The 18,415-nt window shown below is 42.1% G+C and overlaps 1 protein-coding gene and 1 long non-coding RNA gene across 4 annotated transcripts in view; one reads left to right on the top strand and one right to left on the bottom strand.

Annotated features, from left to right (window-relative positions):
* Positions 1-18,415, top strand: part of MTCL2 (microtubule crosslinking factor 2) — a 1,546,820-nt gene that overhangs the window by 1,299,480 nt on the left and 228,925 nt on the right. The gene's annotated exons all lie outside the window — the stretch shown is intronic.
* The window catches only part of LOC146811947 (uncharacterized), a 74,029-nt gene that overhangs the window by 11,079 nt on the left and 44,535 nt on the right, over positions 1-18,415 (bottom strand). The gene's annotated exons all lie outside the window — the stretch shown is intronic.

The following is an 18,415-nucleotide window of genomic DNA, read 5'->3' on the forward strand; positions in this document are numbered from 1 at the left end:
TCTTGGGTATAGTGGCAGTCATAGGTTACTGTGCAGTACATTTACCACTGTTATACAAGGGCATTTGTACTATTGCACATCAATTGATAACCAAGTTAATAAGGCTTTCACACTTGACTTTCTCAAGTAAGAGAGGATGAGCTGCAGGTTTTAGTCTGTGGTGGTGTGGGTTACAAACTGAAATACAGCATGACTCAATAAATGACACTTATTGGCTTCAGTGTCCTATCTGCGCTTTATCTGAAAGAAAAAAATACTTATATTAAAAGGAACTAGATAGATGAGTTACATGTAGGGTTCACACAGAAAACTGGGCCAAGATACAGCTACTATTGTTAGCATATCTAGGTTCTAGCAGCTAGATTTTCTGTAACATTAGCCCTATAGCCAATTGTATTGTTGGGAGCTGCACTTCTGTAATCTTCAGAAATACTCCTGTCCTTAGCATTCAGCAACAGGCCTGCCTGGTCCAAATTGAGTACTTGGCTAAATGAGTGTACCGACCTGCACAAGTTTCAGCTACTGAGTTTCCAGTGCCCAGAATAAATGAATAGCATAAAAATCTACTGCCGAAAAACCCACTCCCAATGAGATTCATACTTTGAGCTGTCCTAGTGGGTAAGTTAATTACTCTGCTACCCCAGATGGCAGAGCAGTGCCCACTGATCACATTAGGGTCATGGTAGAGGGATTAGGCTCTCCTCGTTGAGGAAGTGGGCAGTGTCTAATCTTGATAATTGTAACAGCACTTCCCTGTCCAGTAGATGTTAGATGTTCCCATTTGGGTCAAAGGGAGGACAAGTAGACCTCTGCAGCCACGAATTATAAGGGGCATCTTTTAAGTTTTGGATGGAAAACCCCAAGCCTGGGTGGGCAGCACTTGGCTGAGAGAGATAGATGTGCTCCAGGTTTGCTCCTAGCCACTGTCTTGGATTTGTTTTCATGGTACTGTGCAAGGTGTTGGAAAGCCAGTGTACTGATCCTTGGAAGTGGCAGTTGGGGTGCAGGGGTGATGTGCCATCACTGGATTGGGTAAGTGGTCCCTATGTTCTGGAACTCTCCACCCCTATTTTAAATCCTTCACAGGGAAAACAGTTGAGAAAAGTAGGAACAAATGTGCGCTGTTCATGAAGTCATGTTTGGCTGGTGATGGAGCCTTCTTTGGATTTCTGTTACTGAACTACTAAGCACTCTATCTCCAGGGGCAGTGGTACTAGCTCTCTCACAGGACCAGTAGATGGTATTCTTGCAGGGGATCTTGAAGGGATGGGGTCACCTTGAACCTTTGTGGTTTGCTCCTGTATTGGGAGCCTCAGGAGTGGGGCTTACAGGATCCTGTTGGACACACAGGCAGCCTGCAAGTGACCAGAAGCCCTGCCTATTTTGGGGAGCATACTTTATTGTGTTCCCCCTCAAAAGGGAGCCTCCCCGCTTGACCAATGGCACATGGGTTCCTGCTCTCCTTCCTACGCCTGTACCTGCAGCCAAACGCTGGCTGTATCAAGGGGAAGTGGTTGGCATGCAAAGTGAAAGAGAGCAGGCAGGAAGCGATCACCTGATCACATGCTCACAGTATTCTGCTACACAGACTGAAGAGAGTATGTTGGGTGTTCAATGAAAGGGCAAGGTACCCATGTCTGAATGTTGACAGCAGAGTGGCCTGCTGTAGAAGTTAACAAAAAAGAAAGAAAACAAAAGTAAAGATTTGCAGCAGTGGCAGTCACATGAAACCAAAGCTTTTTGGGCAAAGGAATGTGCCATAAGCCCCCGAGGTTTTGTAAAATGTGTTTATTTTCCAGGGTCCTCTTCAAGACTCTGGAAAATATGGTAACCTTGTTAGTTCCTAGAAAATATGCTAACCTTTTTAGTTCCTTCCTGTTTTGGGTGCCACTAGACGTTACTTCATGCTCCCACAGTCTCCTTTGTAGGAAATACATTTCAACTGCCCTGTACTTACAGGGAGAGGAATTGGTAATCCTGTTTTTGTCTTGAATGATTGCTTGGCATCAGGGTGTGCAACAAGAATTATTCATTTTTTCCTGAATTGTTCCTTTTTTGTTGACATGCAACAAAACCCATAGGTCTGATTTGTTAAAAATATTGTAGCAAAGTCAATAGGCTTTAGGTTTAAAATGGTACATGTTTTATTAAAGGCTGTAGGTCAAATTTTAATGATGTGAACATCTTTGTCAAAACCAGCAGTGCATATCATAATATGCTTTGCTATAGACACTTACAGGGAGAGTATTATGGTTAAAGGGGTTTGAATCTGCAGGTTCATGAATGGTAAAATTGTCTCAAAACTATGGGGCTTATTTTGGGCTTAAGGGGTGTGAGACGGAGAGAGCGATCAGTTGCGTTTGGGAAAAGGGGAGCAATCAAGGGGTATGGAAGTAGCGAGAGGCCAACAGGCTCAAACTGGTCCGGGTAAGGAGAGTGAAGGTGGAAGTGACTGGCAAGTGCCCAAGTTGGAGGAAGATCTGAAGGATGGAGAAGGAGCAGGGGGTGCATGATCCAGTGAAGTGGACGGTTCTGAGTCAAGCAGCACTTCTGCCAAGACCTGAAAGCCAGGTCGAGAAGCAGACGACGGCTTCTAACCTAACACCACCACCTCTGACTTGTCACCTGTAGGAGTGTGTGTGTGTGTGTGTGTGTGTGTGTGTGTGTGTGTGCGCGTATGATATTTCTGTAGCACAAACCTATCCAAAAGGCAGCAAGCACTGTACTGGGACAAAGACAAGCTTAAAGTCAACAATCGATAGAAGAGGTAATTGGGTTGTGGCCAGTTAATACATTGTGATGTAGAGTTTTTAAAGAGGGGAGTCTTCCACTCTTTCCAAAATTGAGGCAATATTGGGGCAGTCCTGATGGATACAGGGATGTTGTTCGAGAACCTAGGTGTCTAGATGGAAAAGCATTGCTGTGTTGTTTAATTCTTTAAAACACTTCATACTCTGTAGCTCGATGGCATCCTGGCTATGGGTGTACCAAGAACTACCAGAGATTGTGAGCTCGTCTGCAAGATAAGCAGGGTGCTTGTCTGGATGGTTTTATAGATGATGTAGCTTGTTTTTAAGTTGTTGAGGGCAGCAAGGGGAGCCGGTGGAGTTCCATCTATTTTTCAGGATGCACTAGATAAGACATACTTTTCAGGATGGGTTTAAAGAGTGCCATTGTGAAGTCTGGGAGGCTATGGAGCAGGACCACCATCCACATTCCATTATGAGGAAGAGGGCTTTAACAGCAGATCTGAAGTAACTTTCTGGAAGATACTGTTTTACTTTCTTTGGAAGACAGTGCTGGTACCAGGCCATCTTTGTGTATTTTGGCAGTTTGTTCCTTGAGTGGGTGAGGTTGGTGTCCACAATAGATCCATGTGACTTGAAATTTTGAGAAAGTTGAAGTTCGAAGCTGTGTGTCCCTTACCACTATGGTTCTGGCATAGAACCATAGTTTAAGGCAAATAATTGTGGGGTGGTGGGCAGCCAAAAGGGAGGGCTTGTAACGGGCACATAGAATGAACTCCGAGGGAACCACAATGGTAAAGACTAATGGTGTGACTTTAAAAAGGAGAGTTAAAGGACCAAGTACAGAAGAGTGACGATCATCAAGCACTGTGGCAGGGATCAGTGAAATCGTGCACCTGGAGGGTGGAAGCACTTGAAAAAATATAAGGCATTAGCTGTTTCTAAGAAATTGTTTATTTTTTCTGAGGGAACTGCATTGAGGACTATTCTGAAGGTTACCAACCACTGACAGAAGACAAAACCAGAGGGAACTGTAGAACAGGGAGCAAAGAAGCATTGCTGGCAGGATTTCTTTCTAAGTTTCAGAGACATTTGGGTTTTATTTCTGAGGGGTACTTTTAACCACAGATTCCTCACCTTTAGAAGATTCCCCAGGCATCAGAATGAATCCAGAAACTTCAAAGCAGTACTGCTGTTCACCCATAGGTGGCGTCCTGCGGCTCTGCATCAACGTCGTTCTCCTCTGAAACTGATGACCGGTGCCGCATATTAGCCCAGTCTTTGCACTGACATTGGTTCCATTCTTTCCACGCCTTCAGAAGTGGATCCAGAGCATCTCCTTGGTCTTTTAGACCTTTTTCGTCAAAGATTTTCCAGAATGCAAGGGAAAATGTTGTCATTTAAAATACCAAGGTCCAAAGCATATAGGGTCTGTCACTAACAGATATCTGTGATGTACTCTTTTGAAGTATGTCTTTGGTGCTGCCTGGGGTGAGAGCACGACTCCACGAACTATGACGACTGCGCCCAGATGAATTCAATCCAAAGGACTTACAGGATCTTGAGGTGAAGCTATATGTTGCCAAACATAAGAAGACTCCACAGGATGACCAGTCAAAGTTGAAAGGAAGTTCCCTTTCACACAGCAGATCATCATTGTCATCAAAGTCTTCAGGAAGTCTAAGAAAAAGCATTAGAAGTTGAAGTGAGAATCTGCCCCTTCTCGCCACTCTAGATTCCAGAGGACATCAGGGTGCTACAGAGTATTGATCCTGAACTCCATCGAAGTCAATTCCGAGTCCCACTACAACCCAGTTTTCTGAGTCCTTCAGCATTGTTGCAACAAGTAGAGGCCTTCAAAGAGGCCATGCTGCACAGTTTTAGCACTTAACCCCCTCCCTGTGGCGCACCTTTGGGCCCCAAGGATCCAATACCCTCTTTGGTAAAACCATGTTTCTGATGAACAGTTAATAGGCAGGTCACTCGCAGCCATTGTCCAGTGCCAGGAGACCCAGAAAGTCTTACATAACCCACTAGGCCAGTGAGCTTTGCAGGCGTCCACCACTAAGGTATATCCCATTATCTTCCCTACCACCCCACCTGATCGGGAGTCAAAAAAGAATAAGGCATTAGGCAAGCAAATGTTCTTCTTCACAAGCCTTTCTCTGAGGTCAGTGAATGCCAGCAGTCTTCTAGGCTTCTACTCCCATACCTTTTGGGACATATTGGCAGTTCCGGACGAGCTTTGGGCATCTCTTACTCGAACTATCCAGGATGGTCGCAATTCAGAGAAATTTGTAATATGCTCCAGTTTGGATACAACTTACTTACAATTGTTGGTTTGTAGACTACTTCCAAACCTTATACAATGTGCTAGGGAACGATGTCCCACGGGGGGGGCTGCAGGTCCGACTGGGCGCTGAGGTTCAGTTGAAGAGCCACAACTTGAGATCCTTCCTGAATTAGGTCAGCAACAGGGATAGCCTGAGGTGAAGAGGCAGTGTGTTCCAGGTTTTGTCTGCAAGGTAGGAAAAGGATCTTCCCTTGGTCCTGGTCTTGCGGATCCGATGGGCGGTGGCTAGGGCCAGTTGGGGGGCGCGGAGGTGTCAGATGGGTACGTGGAATGAGAAGCAGTGGTTCAGGTATGCTGGTCCGGCGTTGCGAAGGGCTTTGTAGACATGTGTGAGGAGCTTGGAGGTGACGCTTTTATTGACTGGGAGCCAGTGGATTTCCCGTAGGTGTTCATAGATGTGGCTGCAGTGGGGGATGTTTAGGATCAGTCTGGCTTTGACGTTTTGAACATTCTGTTATTTCCTGAGGAGTTTCTGGTTGACGCCTGTTCAGAGTGCGTTGCCATAGTCGAGTCTGCTACTGATGAGTGCGTGGCCGACCATCTTTCTGGCCTCAGTGGGGATCCATCTGAAGGTCTTTTGAAGCAGATGAAAGAGTGTGGAAGCATGATGAGGAGACAGCGTTGATCTGGCAGTTCTTAGTGAGCAAGGAGTCCAGTATGATGCTGAGGTTTTGTGAGTGGTCTGTGGGTGTGGGGGGGTTCCTAACATGGCTGGCCACCAGGAGTCTTCCCGAGCAGAGGTAATGGGCCCCAGGTTGAAGACTTCGGTCTTGTCCGAGTTGAGCATGAGGCAGCTGTCTGTCATCCAAGTGGCGATGGCGTTCATCCTGTTTTGGAAGTTGTACAGGATTCAAGCTGTGCTGTGACTACTGGAAGCAGATCAGACACAGATTTGCACGAGGCGTATCTTTAGTTCTTCGGCGCAGGATAAGACTCTTAGTTTTGAGATAAGTGCACTCTAATGCATCCAAAGGCAATTTGAAACTGTGGAGGGAAGCTGCATGTTACCAGGCACAAGAAGAAGTTGCGGTCTTCAGTAAGGTGCCACTCCCGCTCCATGTCACAGTCCCAGGGCGTCATGATGCAAGTCACACACCATCAAAGTTGCTGATTATTGCGCTGATTCCTCAGCTGATCCCAACGTGCCCTACATTTTTGTGGCATCTTTGACACCACAGCAGATTGAGGCCTTGAAAGAAACCATGCTGCAGATAATCAGTGCCATTCTGGATGTCTCTAGTGTGCCTTCATGCACAAGGAACCGCAGGGGCTTCCATGTGGATCACCGTTTGCGGATCTTACAGTCTGCCACTTGGGACTGGAGACTGAGTCCATACCTACTTCAGTGCAGACATTTACATCTACACCTTTCCCATGGCTGCAAAGCCATTGAGTAATGACCCAGTGCCAATGTCAGATTCCCGACCAATGGCTACCTAAGCTCGATTGATGTTGCTCTGTGCAATCACAAAAGCGTAACCAGTCTTAATGCATCCTGACTTAGATCATGTACCTCTGCCGCATTGCAGCTATCAACAGAGGCTCCATTATCTTTTTGGTTCTGACGGTACCAATGCAATGTACACTGAGGGGAATGGCTTGCTCTCACCTCATTACATTGATGAAGCCCTATACCTTGATTTAGAAAACACCAGTGTCCTTGACACCGTCCCTGATACAGAGCTTGACTTACCAAAAGGTTACCAACAGTGCCTTATTTGCATCGGTGGTTGTTGGCATCTGAGGTGCTAATGCACAACTGCCTTCCACTGAGGCTAAATCTGATGTTTTGACGGAAATCTTGCAATATATGCCAACAGCAGCGTCCGAGTCCTAGCTCCTCCTCGATGATTCACTTACTCTGATGGCTACCTGGTCAAAACTTTATTCCTAAATTAACACAAAAGACTCTGCTGTACCTAAATGTTTTTTGATAACTCGCAATAAAGTCGATTATTGAAAAAGACCACTCTTGCTAGACCATGCCGTTAAATAATAACGCAAATCTAATTGTCACATTGATATTTTGTCTTTTCTTTATTTTCAAATTAATTGAGACAAATCATAAATGTGTCCATCATGTGTTAGGAAAAGAGATTCAAATGATAAGAAAACATCGGAAGCCTGCTAAAGCATAATTCCCATGGACAATCTAGGACACAAAATATTCAAACACTTTCTCTTTCATTCAAAACCATTCAACCAAGAACACACATTAAACGAACATACATCCTAAAATCTGGAAAGTCATAATTCAGATGCCCAAAAGTAACTGGCATATCTCGTTTGAGTCCCTAAGAAAACGAAAAATAATAATATGCTGTAGATAATGGTTTATAGTCGAAGTTTATAGAACTGACATCAATGTATTGAGATACTAAATAAACATGTAAATTCGAGACGCCGACGCGCGTTTCGGTGTAACACCCCCTTTCCCCGGGGTAACACCTTCTTCAGCGCGTGAACTTATTCGCGTCCGATGTCCATGGGACCTGTTGGATGATAAACAGAGTTGACAAACAATCTATTTCATGATTATAATTAAACTAGCTGTATAGCAAGAAATATACTGAGGGATAACTTCTAATCCCTACTGGGTATATGCATTGGTCAAGGCGCAAGAGTGGTAAAAACAGGATAGGTAGGCTAAACCAAATAGCTGCACACATACAAAAAATGAAAGTTCAGAAAGAAAAAAAGAATAACATACTATGGAAACAACCATTACGAGTCTGAGAGTTCTCACACATCTTTAAAGGACTGATGGTTTCTAAGATTCCTAATGTAAATGTTACACCATTGTCGTAAGTGACACTAATGAGTAAGACAAAAAAATATAATTATTAGCCAGAGATCGACATGACTACAATCGGTTCTTAAGAGGAACAGTTAGAACAGAGATCCAAGCTAGCAGAGGGTATCTCTTTGCCCTTGAGACATAAAGAGTATCGTGTGCCGCCCCTGGGGCGTAAAAATGGAAATAGACAAGGTTAATAGTTCATTATAAAGACTCGCCGTAAGCAGAAAGAAGGATGTTAATGGGCCGTGTTAATAAGCGGATACAAGCTTGTCGAATGAGCCAGGCAGTGAAAATATTTTCATCCACTAGAGGGGGATGTTGGTCTAAATCTAAAGACAAAAAGCAATAGTGACTCTAGATTGCTGCCTAACGAGTATATATGAGCATAAGATGCACCGAAGGGCATAGAAAGGGAAGGTTTCCCCAGTGCAAGAGTTAATAACTACCTTTGATGATATGGTTCGACTATCTCTTTGGAGAGGATTTCCAAACAGTGTTAAAAGAGAATCTGAAAAAAACACATGGAATACAGTAAGCCCCAAGTAACAAGTTTTCCAAGTGCAAACTGTTTACGCTATTCAGGAGACAGACTGTTTACGCTATTCAGTAAATGATACAACAGAAGAGGCAGAATCGAAAAAACACCTACTTCATAAGTCGAAGTTTCTAAAAATCCGCTCTAATCCAGTGACGAAAAAGGGTCCAAGTGTTAAGCAGGTCTAATGGTTGGTAATAGGATCCTAAAAGTCTAAGATAATCATAAATTTGAAATTAGCCATTGCAGAACACGCTTACGGCCAAAATAGTTCAAGTTGCAGAGATTTCGAACGCTGCTAAAGCTCACCGTTAGAATTGCCTGATGCCAAAATGGAGAAACACCTCTTCTTCCAACTAGTCTTTCCCTGATGCAAAGAACCTTGGGAACAAACAGCCAGAGAGAATTCAGCTGTTTAAATACTGCTTGTGTAACTAGCTACGGACGTCACAGTGGTGAGTTGGAAAAGGTGGCAGTGGATCGGGTAGGATAGACTGAAGTTATCTAAATTAGGAAAATGATTCACAGTGTTCAAACATCGGGAACGGCTCAAATGTATAAATATACATGTTAAATGCTATAGAAATAAGAGAAAAATATTAATGCGACAAGCAAAAAACAGAGAGGTTTCCCATAAAGTCTGCTTGGAATAGGCATAGGAATGTAAAGAGAGGAAAAAGGATAGTCATAGTCAAATCGAATACCTGACGTCCACAGGTTAGGGAAACACTGGCAAAACACGAAATATATATTTTTTTATATAATCGCGTTAGCCCATGGTAGATCCTCATTTAACCCCTTTGTTTTAGAGTTCAAGAAGAAAATCCAAAAAACGTCCCGTTTTTTACGGATGATGTTGTTGTCAGTCCCTTTCAGTGTCCGGATTTTTTCTAGTATAGTCCAGCGCACATCCTTCTCAGTATGTTTAGCATCCATCCAGTGAGTCACCAATGGGGCTGACAGGTTCTTGCGCCTAATGTTGGACTTGTGTTCCCCTATGCGGATCTTACATTCCCTAGCAGTCTCTCCCACATAGGGGATATTGCAGGGGCATAAAATTACATATACACAATTGGATGTTTTGCAGTTTGTCATTTCGCCCAAACTAATCGTACGATTATTGATTGTGATGATGTCACCTTCAATAGTATTGGGGCATGCCTGGCATCCTCCACATTTATGATGTCCCCGGACAGGAGCATTCCCTGTGATGGATCTCTGTACCGCGATGTTTTGTTCTGGCAATTTGGCCCTTACCAACAGATTTTTCAGGTTCTTGTTTCTCCGAAACGCAAAAAGGGGCTTAGGAATTCTGGGTGTCTGATCATCCAGGTTGAGTAGATGCCACTGTGAATTGGCAATTTGTCGGATTTTATGATTGATGGATGAATGTTTGATGACACATACCAATTTTTCAGTCTTTCCCTTTTCCTTTGGGGTGAATAAAGCATCACGATTGTAATATCGTGCTCTTTTAAGAGCGTCCCTAACAAGCCTGTTTGGGTACCCTCTCTGTATGAATTTTTGTTTCATCACCTCGGAGTGGAAGAGGTAATCTTTGACAAATGTACAAAACTTTATTCCTACCTGGCAACAGGCAGGTGGCCAGACGTTATAGACAAGCCCCTGCTGACCCAAATTTTGTCAGCAAGCATCCCAGAGAGCGTAATTGTGCAAGCGTCAACTAGGTGAATTACAATTCATTTCCCACAACTCCTCAGGATACGGAATTTTAGAGAATTGATGCCTTTGGCACAGCCAGTTTGCCATTGCAGTCTCTCAGCGCAGTCTAGCTGTTGGGTTGTTACACCCATGCTGTTTAGGACATGGTTGATGAGATCTTGCTGGCAGTCCGGAAGGATCTCAAGACCTTCTTGGCCCATACGATATATGATTTGCAAGATGCAGGTAAGTATTTTTCCAATGCAGGTTTGGATACTAAGGATTTCATTGGCAGAACAGTTAGTGCTTGTGTTGTTCTTTTTCAGCATGCTTGGTTGAGGTGGGTTCTCCAGGATATGCAGGCTTAGTTAATAGACATGCCCTTTAATGGATCCTGCCTCTTGAGTGACAAGGCGGACTTTGCTTTGGAATGCTAGTGTGGTACCTGGACACCTGTGAATTAGCTTCCATCCTCCGATCAGTCTGCCACTTCAGGAGGACTTCCAGTCACAGAATTGGGCAGGGACCTTCACTCAAATCTATACGATCTACACCTCAATGCGTGGAGATTGGGTGGCAGCAATTTGCTCTATTTGATTTGTCATCTGAAGCGATGGATTTCATGCTCGCTGCCAGATGCTCCTTCAAATAATCTATAAATCTATTTATGCTGGCTGTTGGGACAAATATGCGACCTGGTGCTGTTCCTGACATACATATATTACAGGCGAGGCTGTCAGGTGTCCTTTTATTTGTTTTGTCTTTAGCCCAGCAAGGCCTTGCACTGGACACTAGAAAAGGTTGCTTTTCTGCCACTTCGTCCTTTCTTCTTTTGACAGACCAACCATCCATGTTCAAATCACCTCTTTTAACTAGGTTCGTAAGATTAGAAAGATGTCCTTCCACACTGTTTGCGATGCCTCAGTGGGGCCTTAACATTGATTGGTCCAAGGACTATTGAGTGGATGATCCGCTTTTTGTGGGACTCTCTACATGAAAGAAAGTGAAGGCGGTGTGAAAGATGATCTTGTTGTAGTTGATTATCCTCTGCATTATGATCTGCTGTGCACTGGCCAAGAAACAGGCTCTAGGAGTTCCTAAAGGTCATTCCGTCAAGGCTAAGATTGCATCTACTTTGCTGGCATGTGAAGGGCCTCTCCTTGAAGTCTACCAGGCTGCAAAATTGGGGTCAGTGAATATGTTCATACAGCAATACTTCCTTGACATCAAAGTCCAGTTGGAAGGTCACTGTATCTGCTTGGTCCTGCAGGACATTTTGGACTTGAACCTATTTCACAAACCCTCTTCCTTTGGGAAGTACTGACTTGGTATCTATACTAAGGTGAGAAATCTGTGATTAGAAGTATCCATCAGAAGAACAAGTTACTTAACTCCAGTAATCTTTCTGGTGGGTACTCTAACTGCAGATTCCTCACTACCCTTCTGCCTCCCAGTTCTCTGGAGTGGTCTCTGTGTACTATCTGAAAAAGATCCCAAGTTAGCCTTCAGCACACTGTTACCAACAATTGTCAAAGGGAAAACACCAGAAACTGATCCAGCGCATATGGATGCTCCCTCAATTCAAGGGCTGTATGGAGCCAGCATAGAGCCACATAATGCCACCCAGCAGTGTGCTGGAGCATTGCTGTTCAAAATCTCAGATCCAATCTGGTACTTGGGGGGACATTCCAAGGTGAGGAATCTGCTGTAAGATAGCTTCCACCAGAAATAGCTCTACTGATGGTAAATAACGTGTTTGTTTACACAGGGTAACCTGAATATTATTTCTGAAAGTGACCCACAACCAGGCCTTTGTGTACTTGTATCCTGATCATGACATCAATGAACGTGGCATGTTTGTAAATTTTACCCAAGGACAAGTTCATTACGGGTAATGTACTTTGAATCAGAACACGAATTGGAAAACTCTAGTAGAAAGCTGAAAGTGGCCTCAAAAACAGTTCCCTCATCAAAAGCTCCTGATCTCAAGGCCCACCAGTGGTGGGATACTAAGTCTTTCAGACCAGAGCATTTCCATAGCCCTAGCGTATTTCTGATTCCACCTGTTTTTTCCTAGTAGGACTACTCTGATCACAGAAGCCCTTCATCTTCTCCAACCAATCCTGCAGCTGTTGAGCCTATTAACATCGTAGTTCCAAACCACCATGCTCCTCATAATCGAGACCCTTGATGCAGACTGTGACACCAACCAGAATAACTGTGCTAACAAGCCTCTTTCAATGCTGTTTCCAGTGTTGAAGGCCTAAACAATGACACCTTCAACATCATTCTTTTTGACGTTCACCTCACCAGAGCTCTGCCTGACCTTGGTCTCAAAATTGATGTTGAACTGAAAATTTGCATCAGTCGTAGTGATTATGGTGAGAGGGCTAAACGATAGAAATGAGAGTGAGTAGGAGAAGCATCTATCACGTGGGAAATGCCGACACATTCCTAAGACACAGAATGACTGGTTCTCAACTAACACAAAAAGCTGGACTTTGAGACGTCTGACCACAATAGGGTCAGATTGGTCAACTCTCCCTGATGGCTGTTGCATCTGATGAGTATCCGAACAACTCCTTCCAAGAAGGCTATAGTTATCAGGAGTATGAAGAGTACACCGTCTTCCCACTTGATGACAATGTGGATGAGGCGGTACAATATGGGGGATTGCACCCACAGATAAGATGCCAAGCCAAGGGGTTCATTTATCTGCCTAAGGATGCCTTGATCCATTCTCCATGGCATCTTCACCCTTCAATTTTAATGTATTTTACATTCATCTAGGGCAGGGTATTCTCTGAATTTTGACTGGCCACGCAAATGGAGGCAGAGGAGACCAGATTGTTGGAATATGAGACCAAGAAGACATTGATGTCTCACCACTTCTCTACTACATATATTAGAAAGGCAAATACTTATTCAGTAAGCCAACCTCTGCCCTAGTGATTTCCTTGAGGAAGGACACAGCCCCCGAGACCTTTTCTACTTGACTGCAGTATTTTGTGAAGCTGGACTGTTTGGTGGCTCCCACTGACCACACACATTAACCGCACCCCATGTCTGGCCTATCGGTACCATCCAAGAGGAAGGAGGATATCATGAAATGTGTGATTAGGAGAAACTAGAGCTTGATATCACTCACAGTTCAGTTTTACAAATCAAATTTTGATTGTTCATGATTTCCACTAGAAATCGACCATTTTAAGTAGATGATCACAATTAAACGGGTAAGGAGGGTGCATAATAAAATGCACTGCTTTTGTTACAGTTCTTATATCATTACTCAGGAACATTTGCTGTAAGAAACCTTCAATTGACCAATTGACCAAGCACACCAAACAAACATGCTGTGGTAATGGTTTTGAACACCTCTAATGCATTTTTTGTTTAAATCTTTTTATTAGTTTTTATTGGCATAAGATAAAATGTAGGTACAACGTATGGGTCGACATTACTGCAGTAATATTTGTCATACAAATTTCAATAATACATGTAAAAGAGCATTTAATAGTGCTACAGACGAGACAAAGTGAGGTCTTTGATGGGGTAGTATAATACATAGTAGGCTTGAGCAGTCTCAATCACATTTCTTGTTTGGCCCCGGGTCACAGGACACCGGGATCCATAGTAGGGACTGCAATGTTGTCAGCTCGAAAAGTAAATCATGTATTGCCATTGAGGAGATCTGGTAATGGGGATTATAGGTAATAGCGAAGTGTGGTAATGGGTAAGGAGAGTGTGAACTAGGTTTTCTAACTATGCACAACTTAGATCATTCCTGTCCGCCCCTAGCTTCCTCCTTACACACAGTCAAAGTGTGGTGTTGTTAAATAATTGCAGCAAAACTTATACAAAACCAGTAGTTGATTTATTGAAGAAATAAAAAGGAGGCACAGCACGAAACAAAATCCTTGAAGTCTGTTTAACTGTCCACCCTGGAACATGGAACCACAAACATACAACGCAGGTACAGCGTTCCATGTTCCAGGCTGGGGAAAATACAGAGCCAATAAAAGGCCAGAATGTAACACATCTCACCTCTAACACAAAACAAAATAAAACCAAACAATCAATTTAAATATCTACCAGGTAATATTTTAGGACGAGCATTGTTTTTTTACTCTTGAAGCTACAGAAGGTGTAGATACAAAAGTATCAGAGGAAACATTCTCTGAACTGCGTAAGAAAGTTGAATCATCATTGTTTAAAGCTTTACATTTAGCAACTCTTCTCAGATTCCAGACTCTACCATCTTGGGTAATAACGCTATTCTTACACACTTTCACAATCTTAATAGGCTGATAAAATTTGGAATAACCTTTTACCAAAAAAACAGGTTTTTTGATTCTTACCCATTCTCCCACAACAAAATCATGAGTTTTAACTTTCATTTTAGAGTCAAATGCCAATTTCATTTTGTTTTGTTTTTCTTCCACACGTTTAGCAACCATCTTAATGTCAGGAGTTTCATTATTAGAATTGATTTTCTTTATCCACCATGGACATATATCAGAAGAAGGTTCTCTCCCTTTCAATAATCTAAAGGGGCTTCCACCAGTTACAGAATGTGGAGTGATGCGATACATCCATAACTTTCTCCTCACTATGTCCATCCATGGTTCAGAAGATCCATTAGCTGACTGAATGCTGTCCTTAAGAACACGATTAAAAGGTTCTACTTGACCGTTTTCTCTTGGTTCATAAAGTGATGTGGTGTAGTGTTTAATACCACATACTAGAAGAAAATCTTTCATTTCTTGTGAAATGAGTTGAACTCCATTATCAGTTACTATCACTTCAGGAGCACCTTCACGGGCAAAAACTTCTTTGAAAAAAGTGATAATTACTTGAGATGAAGCACTTGCTACAAACTTGACCTCAGGCCACTTAGAATGGTAATCGACTATGACCAAAGCAAAACGTGCATTCAAAGGCAAATGTTTGAAAGGACCAGATATATCAAAAGCCACCTTCTGCCAAGGATGAGTAGGCCAAGTGACAGGATTTAGAGGAGCAGAAGAAAGCTGGATCATTTTGTCACTACTAATACATTCTGGACATTCCCTGACTGTTTTTTCTACCATTTTGTCAAGTCCAGGCCACCAAAAATTTGCTCTAATGAGTCGTTTCATTGATGACATATCCAAATGTCCTTGATGAGAAAGTGACAAAATCTTTCTTTGCATCTTAACAGGAGGAATTATTTTACCCCCTTTGAAAAGTAAGCCACCATCTTCTTCAATTTCAGAAGATATATGACAAAACGGAGCAATTTCAGCGGCAACCAGTCTTTCCTTGGGCCAACCTTTTCTTATGTACTAAAAAATCTGTTGACACAAAGCATCATCATTCATTTCCCTTGACCACTCACTTTCAGACAGTTTCGTAAATTCATTGGAAACAAAATCGTTTACAGTAGTAATGATATCCACATCTTGTGTAACTGTGGAGACACATTCCCCAGAGCATGGTAATCTAGAGAGGAAATCAGCAGTGACATTGCTCCTGCCCGGAACATATATCACTTCAAAGTCATATTCTTGTAAACGAGAAGTGAGGCGGGCTATATGGGCAGTGGAATTCCAACCACCTCCAGGGGATAGAATTCCCACAAGAGGCTTGTGATCGGTCCTGAGCATGAATCTACTTCCCCATATGTAATTACGAAAATGTTCAATAGCCCAGATACATGCTAGTAATTCCCTCTCAATTACCGCATATCTCCTTTCTGTTGCAGAAAGAGTTCTGGACGCAAAAGCTACACACCATTCATCTCTCCCAGAACATTGGCTAAGAACACCACCCAGTCCATAAAGACTGGCATCCACCGTGATGATGCACTTCTTATTAAGACAAAAGGATTTAAGAGTGGGTGCATTGACAATCTCTCTTTTGATTTCCCTAAATGCTATCTCTTGTACATCAGACCAAATAAATTCATAAGATTTTCTAGTTAACTCTCTCAGAGGCTCCATTTTAGTAGCAATGTTCTGTATAAACTTGCTGTAATATTCGCACAAACCAGCAAAAGAAAGAAGTTTTTCCTTATTGTCAGGTGCTGGAGCATTTATAATCGCATCAACTAATGCTTTTTTTGGTACAACACCTTCACCAGAAAGGGTATGTCCTAGATATTCAACTGATTTGAAAAAAAATTTACATTTAGAAGCTTTAAGTGTTAAACCTGATATAGATAATCTGGAACATACCTCTTTTAAGTGGTGCAAATGTTCATCCACATTTTTTGAAAAGATGAGAATGTCATCTTGGAAACACTTAACAAACATGTTAACATCCTTGAAAATATGATACATTGCTCTCTGAAACACAGATGCTGCTGAAGCTAAGCCAAAAGGCATTCTCTTAAACTGAAACAATCCATGGGGTGTGATAAATGCCGTGAAATGTTTGGAATCACTGGTGAGTTCAATTTGGTGATAAGCAGACCGAAGGTCAAGGGTAGAGAAAATACAAGCACCATCTAACATACATATCATTTCATTGATATTGGGAAGAGGATGACAATCAGTAATTAAATTGGCATTTAATGCTCTCAAATCAATACACAGCCGAATACTATTGTCAGGTTTACATGCCAAAACGATGGGAGAAACCTATTCAGATGACTCAATCTCTTCAATGATATCATCTTTGACCATAGAGTCTAAAATATCTTTCAGTTCTGCTCTAACACTAATAGGAACACCCCTTAGCTTTTGTTTTACCGGAACAGCATTTGACTTGACTTTAATTATATGGCTAAAACCTTAAAGTTTGCCTAATTCTTCTGAGAATACTTGGAGGATATAAATCTGTAATCTCTGTTCCAGATATTGATAGCGCAAGTACAGAAACTGCTTCTTTGTTTCTAGGATTCAAAACAATACCTAATTTAGCTTGGTCACGCCAACCTAAAACATTTACACCTTTGAGAGCTATATATAATTTGATGACAGCAGAATTGCCTTTAAATTTAATAGGTACAACCTTGAACCCAATAAAGTCAATTGAACGCAATAATATCTGGTTTGCAAAGGGAATCACAATCAACTAACTCTCCTAGGCATTTAGTGCAATAATCCATTGTCATTATGGTCCAAGGGGAACCAGAATCCGCCATAAGTTCTAACTCTCTTTCTATAATGTAAACAATACACTTGGGCGAAGGGATAGTGTCAATCTCAGAAGTCTCAAGATTTTTTTGAATGGAAACCACAATGCCAGACTCTATGCTACCTTGAGCCTGGTCCTGTACTGAGCTATTGTGGGAAAAATAAGAAACTTTACCTTTATTAAGACTAGATGAGGAGAATTGAGGATTTTTTGTTGCGCTGAATTTAGGTGCATTTTTACACGTTTTTGAAAAATGTCCTGTACGTCCACACTTATTGCATTCCTTCCCCATCGCAGGACAATGTGGAAAAGACGCAATATGATCAGGGTTACCACATCTGTAGCAATAGAACTGTTTAGATATGTTGTTACTTTTGTAACTAGAAACAGGTTTCGACGTATTAGGACTAACCACACTAACTTCACTAGATGTACTAGCCTTGGTATCCTTGTTAAGAGATTTAATCCATTTATCAGATTGTTCTAAAGCCTTTGCTGTACTAATGGCCAATTCCAAACTGGGATCAGCCAAAATCCACCACTGCTCTTGAACCTTCTTACTCTTGACATGAACAATTATTTGATCCCTGATCATTTCGTCCATCATCAACCCAAAATTACAATGTAGAGACAATGCACGCAGGGCTGTAAGAAATTCATCGAAGCTCTCATTTTCATCCTGGGCTCTGGTGTAAAATTTGAATCTGTTGAGTGCTACACTAGTGGTAGGTTTGAACCTACCTTCTATGCGTAGAACAGCTTCATCGTAAACATTATAGGCACCACCAGATCTAACTGGAGGAAGAGTTCTGTACACAAGTTGACCTTCTGAACCTAGTGAATGGAGGAAAATATTTGTTTTCCTTTCAGCTGACATACGTTCACCATCAATGGCTTTAAGAAACGTAAAAAAACTCCTCCTTCCATCTTGTCCACGGAATAGGTGGCTCTCCTTTTGACTGTAAGAATTTAGAGAGTGGATCAAATTGCATTGTAACAATTATAATAACTATAACTCAACTGCCAATAATAATATCAGTCTACCCATGTCTCCATAAGATATTGATAATCCAGGAGTGCCTGTTACCGAAAAGAAGAGATTAATATTCTTTACAAGATATATTGTTGACACAGTATAAATACTACAATACTTTTAAAAATATATGCTACATCAAATGATGATTAACATAAATGAATTC

This window comes from Triturus cristatus, chromosome 7 (assembly GCF_964204655.1).
Source record: "Triturus cristatus chromosome 7, aTriCri1.1, whole genome shotgun sequence".
NCBI lineage: Eukaryota > Metazoa > Chordata > Amphibia > Caudata > Salamandridae > Triturus > Triturus cristatus.